The 14642-nt window shown below is 42.7% G+C and overlaps 1 protein-coding gene across 1 annotated transcript in view; it reads right to left on the bottom strand.

Annotated features, from left to right (window-relative positions):
* Positions 1-14642, bottom strand: part of LOC107210490 (sodium- and chloride-dependent GABA transporter 3) — a 45153-nt gene that overhangs the window by 28847 nt on the left and 1664 nt on the right. The window lies entirely within an intron of this gene.

Here is a 14642-nt window from a genome sequence, read left to right as displayed (position 1 = left end):
ATTCTGTGATTCTGTGATTTCTGTGATTCTGTGGTTCCTCCATGCTGGGGAAGATGTCATTGATGCTGAGTTGTTTTTCCTGCCTGCAGTTTGTGCTCACACACCTCTGCTGTCAGAGCCTGCAGGCAGCAGGTGATGCTGACATCTCTGTGTCTCCTGCCTCCATGGAAAGCAGAGGAACAATGAGGAAACACTCCCCAGAGAGCAGCTCCCAGCTCCAGCTGCCACCACAAACAACCCAAGCCCGAAGGCATCGGAGCTGGATTCAGCCCTGCCTGGAGGGCAGGAACAGATTTCCCTTCTCAGCTACCCTGGCACAGTGCCCTGGGTGGGCACCTCCACACTGGAGCCTGGCCCAGCTGCTGGAATGGTGCCACTGGCAGCTGCATCCCGAAAATTAAGAAAGCAATGGAGTTTCTATAGCACTACCAGTGCAGAATTCACCTCTCTCTCTCTCCACAGCCTGTGCCTTCTGTGCCTTCTAGACTTGGAATTGGAACCAGGACAAAAGCTGCTGGTAAAGCTTAGAAACTGCAAACAAAAAAAGATAAACCCCCCCAAGAGAGATTCTTGTTCCTAAGGGTTTTTTTAAGTGGTCAGCAGCCACGTGGTAGAAGGTGAAGGAAGCCTGGCTTTATATTCAAAAACACTTTCGGAAAAATCTGTCACTAAAAGCTCTTTAGAAACTTGAGCAATTGTGGTTTAAGAAAGTCACTGCTGGAAAAATCTCCAGGGAACAACCTCCTGGAAGGTCCATGGGGACTGACTGACCATGAGCCAACAGTGTGCCCTGGAGCAAAGAGCAGCAGCTCTGGGCTGAGGAGGAGGATGAGGAGGAGGATGAGGAGGAGGATGAGGATGAGGAGGATGAGGATGAGGAGGAGGATGAGGATGAGGATGAGTTACCAGCACCCTGAGGGAGGCGGGGCATCCCTTTCCTCTGCCAAACACCACAGATTCAGTGCTGGGATCCCAGCTCATCTTGAGAAATGTGAAAGGTTTGAGAGGCTGAGTGAGCTGGGACTGCACAGGTTAGAGGAGGGAAGACTTGGGATTATTGAATGTAAATAAATGTGTATAAATAAATACCTGAGGGGAGGGAGTAAAGCACAGGGAATCACTGCCTTCTCAGAGGTGCTGATAGACAGACAGAGGCCCAAATTGAAGCACAGCAAATCCCATTTAAATTTAAGAAAATCTTATGGAGAGAGTAGTAAAACCCTGGAACAGGCTGCCCAGAGAGAGCTCATGGAGCCACCATCCTTGGAGAGCTGAGAACCTGACTGGACATGGTCTTTGGTGGGCTTTGCAGTGCTGGCTTTATGGCTGGACTCAAAGATTTTAAAGATCTTTTCCAACCCAAGTGATGCTGGGCTTGTTCTGGCTGAACCTGCTTTGGGGGGTTCTATTCAAACAGGATTTTTCTGACCTGCTGTCACTGGCTTTGCTTTAATTTACATTTTAATTTACAGCAGGGACAAAGAGACTGCCCCAGCAGGGTGGACACCCCAGGACAGGGAACCTCCCACTGAAAGCTGGACAGAAACCAGCCAGAACCCCAAGTTAAATCTGGACTCTTGTGTTTAACACTTCACAATTGGCCCATCCGTAATTAATTGAATTAATTGATACTTTCAGCCTCCCACATCCTCCAGCAGCGAGCTCCACCATTTAGTCATTCATTGTGTGAAAAAGCACATTCTTTTGTATTTTTCTAAACCCACTACATCTCCATTTTTATAGACTTTTGCCAAAGCCAAGGCAGGGTTCCAGGAGGACCTCCTGAGTTCCTGGCTGAGTGCCACCCAAACAGGGAATGGAGCCTGTGGAATCAGGAGGGCTGAGCTCCAGTTCCAGGTTTGACAGTGTGTAAAAGCTTTTTTTCTTTTTTTTTTTTTGCCTTTTTTTGCCAGATAAAACCCCACCAGTGACTTTTGGGTGTATAGTGCCCTACACTGCTATTTAATGGGCATCACAAATAAATACAAATCTCTGAACAGCCACTCCAAATACTCAATTTTCTGCAATATCACCAAAACCGTGGCCCAGCTTCCAGTTATTAACCACTAAGTAACTCTGTTATATTTGATTTATTTAAAAAACCCAATTTATTGCCTAAAGTTGAAGAGAAAAAAAGGGAAAATGTTTTTAATCTAACATAAAAGTCTCTAGAAAATCCCTCAACTAAACCCAGTGTTTAATAAACCCATTAAAGAGGCCAAGTGACAACTTCTGACCCACCATCGTGTCACACAAAGAAAAATTTAATTGAAGGCAGCATTGATTTCATGCTGCCCACAGAACAGTCTAAACATTGCCCTTCACAAGCAGAATAAAAACTGAGTGCTTAGGCAGGATGAATACTGAAGACACAATTAAAAGTTAATTACCTTTCCTAAAGTAACCTCGAAATAGAGAAATGAAATCTGGGGCGACACATTGCTTCAAATATTGGTAGCAACAATATGGGTCAACAATTCAAAAGGACAGACAAGGAAGTATTTAATTTTATTCTAATTTAATCCCATCTCAGTCACTCAGCCAAGCCCCTGATGTGGATAATCCCATGCTAACTCAGCAAAAAGGGGCCCAGAAAACAGTGAAAACCCATTAAGTTAACTTAGAGCATTAACCACCTTATTAAAACATCCTTTTTCATTTGAGAACCTGCTTTTTCTGTTTGATAAGCTTTAACAGAATGGAAAAGATTGAAATTACTATCAAGACATGGACTAAACCATTTTTTTTTTACTTTAGCTACGAGGGATATTTATTTAGCTATAAATACACAGCAAAAACATGCTCCAGCACAGAGGTTACACACTCTCCTTTATAAATCATTGCCAAGACCAGATGTTTGGGGAAGGATTACAGCAGCACATCCCAGCTTTAATCTGGGCAGTTAAAATGCATGCCAACCCGAGTGGCTGGAGCACAGTGCCATGGGAATGCTCCCCAAAGGTGGCTTTCTCTTCCCAGAGCCCCAGCACCTCTCCTCCCCTGCCACACGCCCTGCCTGGGGGTCACAGCCAGTCAAGGACACCTGGAGGAGCAGCCAGAGGTGGGGAACCAAGAAATGTGTGCAAACACCACGTAGGAGGGGATGGAGGTGTCGCCCCTGAGCGCAGCAAACCCAAATGAGCTCCACCATCACTCACCTCCCTCAGTCAGAACAATTCCAGGGAGAACAGGAGGAATCCACCCAGGCCACCTCACCACTAAACCCTCAGCAGATCGATTCTGCAGCAGCACAAGCAGTGAATTGTTCTAGAATCCATTGAAATGTAGGTCACAAAACCTTATAAAATTATTTACTGCAGCCTCAAAACTCCAAAATCACAAGCACAAACTCTACTTCTTTTTTTCTTATCCTCATCCTAGAATTCCACCAATGATAAAGTGTTGAGCAAGCAGTGATCATTAACTTTGGCATTGCACAGAAGTGTAGAATAATTAAACCAGCTTTAAATCCATCTCTCCCCATCCTCCCAGCTCTTGTGGTGGGATTTCCACAAGCACAGCCACCGAGGGTGGGGGACCACAAGGCCCAGGAAGGAATTTGGGGTGGCACCTGTGGAGAAGCAGGGATTCTGTGGCTGGAGGAGCACGAGGCCAGCTCAGAGTGCCAGGACAGCCCTGCAGAGATGATAACTCAGGCTGGCCCAGCTGCCTCTGCCTCAGAGTTAATTGCTGCTGAATGCTGGCTGCAATTTGCTTGGAACCAAAGCAGGGCTTGGCACCCAGCCAGGATTATGTGCCAAGAATCTCTGAGATTACTCCAGCAAGCTCAGAGCAACAATTTGTCCCATCAAGCTCTGATTTTAAGATTTTTTTTTTTTTTAATTTTTTTTTAAAGAGGAGTTTGGGAGTTGTGGTTTTTCTCAGTTTGCAGGCACTGAGAGTCTCCCTGACAGTTTAGGGAATTTCACATTCATGGGTAAGGAGCTACTGACAGCACCCAGGCAGAAAAATCAGAATGAGCTCCCCAGATAATTTTTATAAATAAATACAGGGAGGGATCAAAAAAGACAAAGCAATAAAGCAAATTTGGTTTAGACCTTCAGGCACAAGGCTGTGTTCCCTTCCCTGTGACAGATTTGTCTGGATGAAGTTAATTAGGAAAACAAACAAAGCGCTGCTGATCTCCTGGGCTTGTTTTAAAGGCTTATCTTTGTGTTCAAAGAGCTGCTTTAGGGGTGGTTCCAGCCCCAAACCATCCTTGGTGTGGTGTCTGTCCCCCAGAATCCCTCCTTGGATGATCTCCCTCCATGTGAAGGACCTTTGGATTCTGTCTGATCCCTCCAACCTACAGCACTCCCTGTACAGAGTGGAAAAAGACAGAAAGGGACCGTGGTTTGCTTTATTCCTTTCCCTTTCTCTCTATTTCTGCCAGCTCACTTAGTGTTGCCTTCTTCAACTCTATATTTTGGAAATATGCACTCATCTCTTACTTTTACTTGCATATGTAGTACCATGGAACTAAAGTAAAAAATTTAGCCAAAAACAAACAAAAAACAAAGAAACAAAAAAATCCAAACCAAGCAAACAAATAAAAACAACAAGAAAGCCCCACCTAAACTACTTAAAAACTAAACAACTTAAAAATCTGCAGGTAAGTGGAGTAATAAAAGCACAAAAATACATTTACCAGCAACACACCTGTTCTGAAAATCATTGTCTGCTCAGTGTCAAAATGCACAAGCAAGTCAATAAAGCCCTGTGTTATTTCATTTCTGCCTGAAATGAAGGTAATGAAGCTGAGGTGTCTCTGCTCTGGCTCTTGGGCATTCCAGATGCTCCACAGGACCAGGGCAATGAGGAATTTCTAGGAGTGATGATTTATAGGAACCAAACCCCACTTCCAAGACACATTTCCCTCCCCACGCTGGAAGAACCAGCTCTGTTCAACACAACGACCCTGGAGCACCTCACCTTCTCTGTTGTGAACATCCAGTTACCAACCAGATAATTCCAATCTCTAATTCCTCCTCCTCCTCTGCCACACTTTCTGCCTTCAGAACCAGTAACCCACTGGGGGCTGCTTCTCCCCAGTAGATGTTTTGGTGCTGCCATCATTTCCCACCTCTTTTGTGCTCCTCTTTTGGCTGGATAAACAAATTCCCTGAGCCCCCAGGCTGGGAAAGTACCAGGAGCTTTTTGTGAGCATCCCCCAGAGCGCCCATGTTGCTTTATTATTTTACACAGAGGGATTTAGAGCATTTTAAAAGCCTGAGTTGTTTTTGGAGTGGCAGGAGCTGTGTACCCAACCAGTGAATTTTAGTAAACAAGCCACTCACCATTCACTGGAATTCTGCTGTGAGCCTGGGCCTTTTTCAAGAGAGCTGGAAAACCTTGCATTTATGCCACAGAGCTGGCAGAAACGTAAAGCAAAACTGAGATCAAGACAAAAAAAGTCTAGGATTAAAAAAATGCCATTTAGAAACCGTATTCAGGACCTTACTTCTTGACATTTGGGCCTACTGAAAGTACTGACATTGATGAAATGTTTAATGTTACAGAAGAATGAAACTTCAATTTAATTTTATTTGCAAATTTATGTGAAACATAAAAGCATTTGGCCAAAAACTGGAAGGTTATTTTGAGAAGCCAAATGTTGTTGCTCTGTTTTTTAAGTGAAGCATTTGCTTTTCAATTCATAGAATTCAAATGTTTAAAATAAAAATGCTTTTTAAAACTCTGGTGTGTGTGAAATGTTTTCTGTTTGTTGTGCTAAAAAATCAGTGTCCAAACAGAACTTGAGTGCAGAATCACCAAGAACCAGATCCCATTTCAAATCTTTTAGGGGATTTTCTGCACTTCTTGATTCAGATATTCTCTGGAATTGACCATAAACAAGTGAGAAATCAGTGAATCCTTACTCAAAACTGCACCAATATCTGCAGATTTCCTGCCAAATTTATGACACGTTTTCTCAATGCATTTCATTCCCTCTCTGGTTCTGACACCCCAAAATTTTCTTTTCTTTTCCTTATTTACAGCCCTAAACTGCAGCAGCAGTGTGGGGTTGGCCCTGGTGGGACAAAGCCCATTTTATTATCTCTGTTCCTCAGTGCCATCAAAAGCTGTTCCTGAAGCCAGGATTCTGGGGAAAATTCTGGGGGAAACTCAGTTTGTTGAGCCTCAGATTTTAAAGCAGTTGCCTATAAAAATCCATACAGGAAAATCCCTTTGCAGGTGGAAACTGAGACTCTGCACACAGCTGAGGAAAGCTTTCCCTAAAATATTAATGACCTCTGTAGGAATTACTGTATTACAAAGTTTTCTGGGATTTAATGTTAACACATGAAAATTTATCTCTTTAAAGACTCATTTCAGAGGGAAGAATATGAAGTCACACAATGCACCAGAGCAGAATGTGAAATTAGGGAAATGTTGATTTTCCATGCTGTCATTTATCCTCATGGGCAGTTCTGGGGATGTAACATCAGTGTGAATATGTGGGGTGTGTTTTACCAAACAGAAGGGAGAAACAACTGCAACAGGAGGGAAAGAACTGGAATTGGGACAATAACCCAACAAATAATTCAACATCCTAAGCCAATCCCCACCAACATGGTGGAGTTACTTTATCCATAAGGAAGGGAGAGGCAGCAATGAGATAAATCCCATATTTATCCACACAATTTTAGTGGATACCAAAATCATGGCAGTAAATCCCAAGGGAAGAGCATTTCCAGCCTCACAGCAGCCCCAGAGCGTGGCACCTCTCCCAGGGCAGGTTTGGGGCTCTGCTTTTCATCCCAGACTTCTTTTTGTTGGGTTATTTTGAGAGCTCAACTGTTACTCCAGTTCCAGGGTGGAAACAAAAAGAGTTGCAGAAATGCCAGAGGGATTAGAAAGCTTTTTTTTTTTTTGTACAGGTCTTGAAAGAATAATCTTTAGGAGCACACAATTTTTTAAAGAGCAAATTCCAGATTTTCTGCAAGCAGCACATCATTCCACCAGAGCAGCAATCTTCTCCTTTCTTCTCTCATTCCTCTGGAATAATGGGATTAAGAAGAATCCTACTAGCAATTCTTAAAATAGCTCAGTATTTCCAGTACCTCTATTTATATGGTATCATAAACCCACTTGTATCAGAGAAATAACATGGAATATTCATTTGCTTCATGTCCTGACTCCCTCCACTGTGTGCAAGCTCCCTTATTATTATTATTATTATTTCCTCATTAATGTCCATCTGTCACTCAGCATTTTATTTTAGCTATTCTGAATTTCATCTGAAATATGTACTTTTAACAACAGCTTTTCTCTTCTAGAAGACTGGACTCCTAAAGTAGCTGACAGAGCAAAGTCATTGATAATATTTGTATTCCTTTAAATGTTTCAATTTAGGTAAAAAACGCTCAAGTTTCTCCTGTATTTCTTTTCAGGTTCCATCATGAAAGCAGGGGGAAATCTCTGCCTGTCATGCCCATACTCCAAAGGAATGTGTGGATCCTGTCTCCCTCCAGTGGCAACTGCACCAGCCATCAAATCTGATATTAAAGTGCAATTAAAGCCTCTCTGAAACTCAGATGATGCCTCCCCACTGCCAAGGTTGCTAAGGGGTTGCAGGGGCAGCTGGAGGAGATTGCATGTGGACCAGAAATCCCAGAGAAATTCCAAAATGAGCCCATCCTTTCAACAAGTCTCTTCTCAGTGCCCAAACTGCTCAGCTTGTGCTGCTTGTGCAGCAAGAGCAGGAAACACAGGGAGAATCCATGGGGAGAAGGAGGGAAATGATTTGTTCAGGGCTTGAAACAACACCCCAGAGCCACAACAGGAGTTCAGAAATCACATTTGCCACATAAAATTAACAGTCACAACATGGCTGAGGCTGTGGAATAAACCAGAGTTGTCTGGTGAGCCATGGAAAGGTGAGTACACACCCCAGAACTCTGTGTGTGGAATTTAGATTGAGCCTTTCCCACAGAATAATTCAATTTACCCAAAACCTTTCCCACTTAAATATACACAAAACCTTTTCCACTTAAATATACACAAAACCTTTCCCACTTAAATGCAGACCAAACTTTCCCAGTTAAATGTACACCAAACTTTTGTGCTTGGATATCCCCAAAACATTTGCACAAGATAAAAACCGATGAGCAAATTCTGAGCTGCTCCAGGCACCACCGAGGGTGATTTTTTGCCCCAGGAGAAGCCTCTGGGTGTCTCTCTCTTTTGGAATGTGTGTTCCCAACCAGATTCCTGCCAGAGAATGGGATGCAGCTGCCTTGGAGCAGGGAAAATGCAATGTGCTCCCAGCTGGTCCTTCAGGGTTGATTTGGGGCAAACAGGGAATCCATCCCAGGAGGGATTTCTGGTTTGTTCAACACCTCTGCCCTCCCACTGCATTTGGGATTTGTTGCCCTCCCTACTCTTTAAATCCACATAATCTGTAGTGCAAAATCTGCAGGAGATACTAAATGAAATAATTCCTCATTGGGGAGGTTATAAACTGCATCTCTTAAGCATCACACTGAGCTGTATCCTTGAATTGAATTCCTTACAATTTCAAACCTCAAGTCGTTTGTAATGATGGTGCAAACAGCAGACCTGGAGAAGAATTAATCCTTTTCCCAGTTTCAATTTGAAAAGGTTGGGTAGGGGATTCCTACCTGACAGCAGCACAAGAGCCTCACCTCCACAGCAAGAATTTTTCCTTTGACTGAGAGAACAGATTGAAATTTAGATTACTGCTTGTTCAAAGGCCCAGGCAAAGGGGGAGCTGTAGTTATACAGGTAATAAATTCGGCTGAGGATTTTCATCCTTGCAGCCTTTGTATGGATTTCTGACTTCCACTCTTGTTTTAATTCACTGCAACTCGTGCCTGGTTCAGACTGTCAATACCTGCTGAGGAAAACAATCCAGAGAATGGGAAGAAAGTGGGAGGGAAAAGAGTAAATTCCATCCCCTTAGCAGAGCTGCACAAGTCTGGTAGGAGCTGGACATATTCCTCCTCTCATCACTACTATTTTTTCCCAGGTAATTTATTTTTTATTAAATTGCTGTCCAAATTCTTCTAAAAGTCAAAAATGCACTACATCACTGAAGGCTTTACTAACTTATTGGTGCCAAAATTCTGGTAAGATTCAGGATGTTTGAGCTATCCCTGAACCATTTTTGCAAGTACTACCCTTAAAAACTCACCATCCAGTATTGAAGATACCTACCCTATGGAGCAGTTTCTCATTCCACTGCAATTAGGGAATTGTGGAAAGATGAGGGTTGGGAAAGAGCTCTGAGATTGTTACCTGTTACATTTCAAAACAATAAAAGCATCCAAAAATTTACCAGCAATGAGAGATAATTTCATTGCCGACATCTGAAAATTCTAAGGTTTCCATTGTAAGGATCAGCAGATTTAAATGCAGGTCAGGTCTGAAACCTGGATTTTCTGAGCATGAAAGCACCCAAAAATGAAACCCCAATTTCTTTTACAACCTTTTTTATTTATTTTTTTTTTAGAGAAAGCAGAGCCCTAAAATTTATGTTTGAATGCAGCAGTTTGCTCCAATCTCAGAGGCAGAAAAGAGGATTTTCCTCAGCCTTGGAAAAAGGCTTCACTGGCCTCGAGGTGGCGATAGGATTGTGGATTCCAGGGCTGCAAATCCTAAAATTGAATCAATCTGCATTATTTCTTCTTCCTAGAGCAACTCAGCCTCCCTGAATTTTGGAAGTAAAAAGTTAAAGGAAGAGATATCCTCAAATGTTTTTGCAGCTTGGGTTTTCAGATCAGGATTTAAGGAAATATCACCTCCACGTTGATCCAGCATTCCCAAATTTCTCTCTGCAATATGTATATTTGAATTAGACTAATTGGAAAGCAAAAGTTTGCAGTTTTGGTGAGCAGAATTTTTTAAAAAGGATATTGTTATTTATGTGCTGAAACAGATGAATAATATGTTAAAGAGGGTAAAACCATCACAATAAGCTCATGCTTATACAAAAACCTTGGAAATGTAATGAAAAATTACAGTTTCCAGAGGGAAAAGAACTGATGTGCATTTATTTTAGAGCGATTTTCTACCAGGAAAAAGTGTTTTCTCTGAAAAAGATGTACTAAAATGCTCTTTTTTCCTACAACCACTCATGAAAACAGCCTAAATGCCACACAGGAAAAAGCACTTTTTGATCCAGAGGGCAATGTAAGGACAAGAGGGATCTCAGTAGTACCAAATCTACCCAGAGTAAGTGAGTTTTCAGGTTAGGCTGATGCTCACTGCTGTGCACTCGTGTTTTGGAAGTCATTTTCAAGAAGGAAAATCCAGTGGGCTTCAATCCAGTCAGCCAAATCACAATGCCAAGGAAATTCATGGAAAAAGTCCTTCTGGAAGCCATCCCTGTTGTCACCTGCACATCCCAGCTGCCTAAAAGTGAATTCTTCTGGCTGAGCTACCAGGGAATTGCAGAAATGTTTCTGCCACCACAAATCTTACTGCAATTTTAACGTTTTCCCATTGCAAATAAAAGAGCTGGGAAACCTAAAATCAATTTACCTTTCATGGCTCTGATTTTCCTGTACCTGATTAATTTGGCTTTGTTCAAGCTCAGCAATCACGTGTGAGTTTAGCAGAGATGAGGTACAACCTGTATTCTGGCCACAGAGAAATGGAAATGTGTCCAAGATTTTGGCAATCTGCTGTTCAGAGGAGTGTGCAATTGTGGCTGTGCTGACAGATTCTCTTGTGAATATGTTCATTAAAACCATTCACAGCTTTAAAATTAAAAAAAACACAAAAGACAACCTAGCAACTTGGCCAGTTTTTAGCGTACAAACAATAAACAAGAAAGCTTTATTCTTATTTTCCTCCCCTTTCCAACAACCTGCTGTTACAGCAGGGGTTAAATTGATGTGATTTTCCATACAATTATCCATACTGTTACTTCCTGACCCATCAAACTGCTACATCTGCCGCTCCCTAAACTTCTTCCAGGCAAGAATGTTTGCAAAATCCTCTCACAAAGAACCAAATGTTTTGCCCAGAAAGGCTCAGTGAGCACCACACACAAGTACAATCACATATTGAGTGCCTTAAATCTGTCCAGGGACAAGCAGAACCATATTCTGAGTCAGGCTTGCACACAAACCCCATAACAATCCCATTAACTTGCTGAAGCACTGCTTTTGTGGGAGTTATAACTCAGCAAAGATCCCTTATTTAAGCCATAAATGGCACCTGTATCTCCCAGATTAGGGCACAGGGATACATTTCAAGCCAATTTGAGCATGAAGATTATTGAGACCTTTTTGTTGATAAAAGAAAAACACTTTTGAGGCTTAAATAGAGCTCCAGACTGTTCCAGCTCCCACTGATGCAACACAAAGTGATTGGTATGAGCTCTACACACGCTCAGGACAGAAAATGGCATTTTCAGAGCGAGAAGACTGGGTCTGCTGGAGAGACAGAACATAAAGATGAAATGGAGACCACAGCCCTTGGAAGCTGAGGAGCTGCAAAGATGAATTGCTGCTCACAAAGCTTTAACCCACCATGGAATGCAAATTGCACAAAGACAAAAGAGTTGAGAACTTCAAACTGAAGTGAGTCTTGAAGAGAAATTGGTTTATTTAATGCCCAGTAAACACAGCTGGCTGTGGGGCTCAAATAGCTCTCTCCCAGTGCAGACCCAGCACCCTTCCTGAAATATTATTGAAAAAGGCCTGCAACTGAAGAGGAAAACAAATTCTGCTGGTGCACATGATTTCTGCTTTGGCATTAGGGAATAAATCCACTGAAATGAGTGAACACAGAAACTGGAAGCATGAATCTCCAGGTAGTTTCAGTTGTGCTCCTTGGCAGAAAACGCCAGAACCAATTGACAAGGGGTTTGTGCAGTGGGGGAAGTTATCCTAATATTTGTGGTCTTGAACTTTAAATTCTACATTTTCATAAAAAGAAGAATGCCTATACATCCATCTTATTACCATTAAAAGTTGCACTAAAACTGAACCAAAGGCTATTTTAAAAATAGAACCAGCTATGAGAAATTCTAGTTTTAAGTCTGAAGAACTAAACTTCTTTCTTGAGAAGTGACTAGAGATTGCACCCATTAGTCTGAAAGCTTTCTTCAAGCATTGAATTAATTATTCTCAACCACATATATCAATTTTGGCAGAAATGACAGGTTTTTTTCAACACAAAAATAAATCTCTAGAACCAATGAATGCTGCAATTCAATTACCTGTGTTGGTGTTCACCATCTTTGTTATGGCACATTTTACTCCAGATTCTTTCTACTGAAAGGTGTTTTACACACAACTGAAGGACAAAAACTTGTCAGTGAAAGTCTCCCTGGACCTGAGGAGGAGCTGGCTCCTAAAAGCATTCCCAAGAGGAATTCCAGCCCCACAAGTGTGGGACAAACACACACCCCACATGTCTCCAGCCTTTGTGCTTCCCACCAGCCATGGCCTTGGCAAATTGTCATGGCAACGTGGATTTCTTTACAAGGGGCACCAGGATAGGAAATGGGCACATAAACCATCCTTGCAGTTGGCAATAATGTCCCTTAGGCTGGCAATAATGTCCCTTAGGCTGGCAATAATGTCCCTTAGGCTGGCCTGCCCTCCCTCAGTGACAAACACCAGCAAGGGTGTCAGTGGCACGTGGGAAATCCACAGGCAGGGCAAAATGCTGTGAAAAGCCTCTAGAAAAGCAGTGGGCAAGGGAAGGAGCCAGCAGGAGTGGCCCCTGTTCATAGAGAAGTTCAGTTCTCCTGGGAGGGAAGGCTGGCAGAGCTGGGGTTGTCCAGCCTGCAGAGGAGAAGCTTTGGGGTGACCAAACTGCGGCCTTGCAGTGCCTGATGGAGCTACAGGAGAGCTGGAGAGAGACTTTTTACAAGGGATGGAGGGACAGGACAAGAGGAAATGGTTTCACATTGACAGAGGGCAGGATTGGATGGGATTTGGGCAGAATTGGATGGGATTTGGGCAGGAATTGTTCCCTGTGAGGGTGGGCAGGCCCTGGCACAGGTGCCCAGAGCAGCTGGGGCTGCCCCTGGATCCCTGGCAGTGCCCAAGGCCAGGCTGGACAGGGCTTGGAGCAGCCTGGGACAGTGGGAGGTGTCCCTGCCATGGCAGGGGTGGCACTGGGTGATTGTAGGGTCCCTCCCAACCCCAACCCTGCCATGACTCCTCACAGACATGGCAAGTGGAGCAAAGCCCAGGCTGGGGCACAAGATCAGGGCACCCAGAGCGCTGCTGGGGAAGGCAGGGGGCACCTGGAGCTCCAGCCCCACAGCCAGGGCTGAACAGCAGCTCCAGCTGGGCACAACAAACCAGTTCCAGCCTCAGGTAAACACAGCACAGACAATTCCCTGGCCTGCCTGAAGGGAGTCTGGGGCTCAGCTGGGAGCAGGCTGGATTGCTGCAGACTGAGCCCCTCAGGAGGTGCAAACCAATATCTGTGAGTGTGCCAGAGAATCCTGGCCTTCCCTCTGCTCCAGGACCCATTTTTCAGGTGACCCGAGGCTGCTTCTACTGAAGCTGAAGCTGGGATTCCACAGCCAGCACCGACACCACTTCCAGAGCCATTTCCCATCCATGCTGACACACATCACAAACATTGTCAAGTCCTAAAGACACAACGTGATCAAGTTTTCATATAAAATTTTCTTTTATATTTATATTTTATATTTATATTTTATATTTATATTTTATATTTATATTTTATATTTATATATATAAATATTTTTCTTTCTGTTTTTCTGTTTGTTTTTTTTTCTTTGTTTGTTTTTTTTTTGGTTGGTTGGGGGTTTTGTTTTGTTTCGGGATTTTTTGGTTTCTGTGTTGTTGTTGTTGTTGTTAGTTTTTTGGTTCTTTTTTTTTATTAATTTTTTCTGTAGAAATATTACTTGTTTAAAGCAAACATTACAGATATTTCAGATGCTCCAGGGAAATTACCTGAAGGAGCCCCTCTATTGTCTTTTGCAACAAAATATATGTTTAAAGTAAGCAGTGATTTAAAAAATCTATGATGACACATCTTCAGTAAGCAGATTAAAAAAATTCATTTTGACAAATATTCCCAAATTCCTTTCTGTCTGCTTCTCAGGATCCATTTAATAATGTAATAGCCTCAGGAGAAACACTGTGTAATGTCTTTTACAGTGCCAAAGCAGATCAATAAAATGCTGACTGCAACCTGTCAGGTGCTATAGAGATTGTGTCATTTTGCACCTTCAATATCACGTATATTATGGACAATAACTGTTTTATTGTAATCCTTTGGAAATAAAAGAAAAAAGCAAACTACTTAATCCATTGTTTCCATGTCCTACTCTACACTGGAAACAGCAAAACAGGCAGATTTCCTGGTTTGAGCACTTCATTTCTGCTATAAACACAGCAATCATTTGAATGAATAATTTCTCTGTTAATTCTGCCTGAGATTTAGACTTGGAACAAGCAAAGAACCAAAAAATGGCTAAATCCCAGTGAAATCTGTACCCATTGAACCGGTGGCAGCGCTCTTGTCCCTCAGTGGCACCAACTGCAACAGGCTCTGAAAATCCTCATTTATCAACCGAGCTACTTTCCAATTGAAAAGTTGTTGGGAAGGTAGAATTAGAAAGAAATTATAAATATGACTTTGTAGCCAGAAAGGCTAAGGAAGAAATACAAATGATAGCA

The sequence above is a fragment of the Parus major genome, chromosome 12 (assembly GCF_001522545.3).
Source record: "Parus major isolate Abel chromosome 12, Parus_major1.1, whole genome shotgun sequence".
NCBI classification, from domain to species: Eukaryota; Metazoa; Chordata; class Aves; order Passeriformes; family Paridae; genus Parus; species Parus major.
This window is presented reverse-complemented; position numbering and strand designations above follow the sequence as displayed.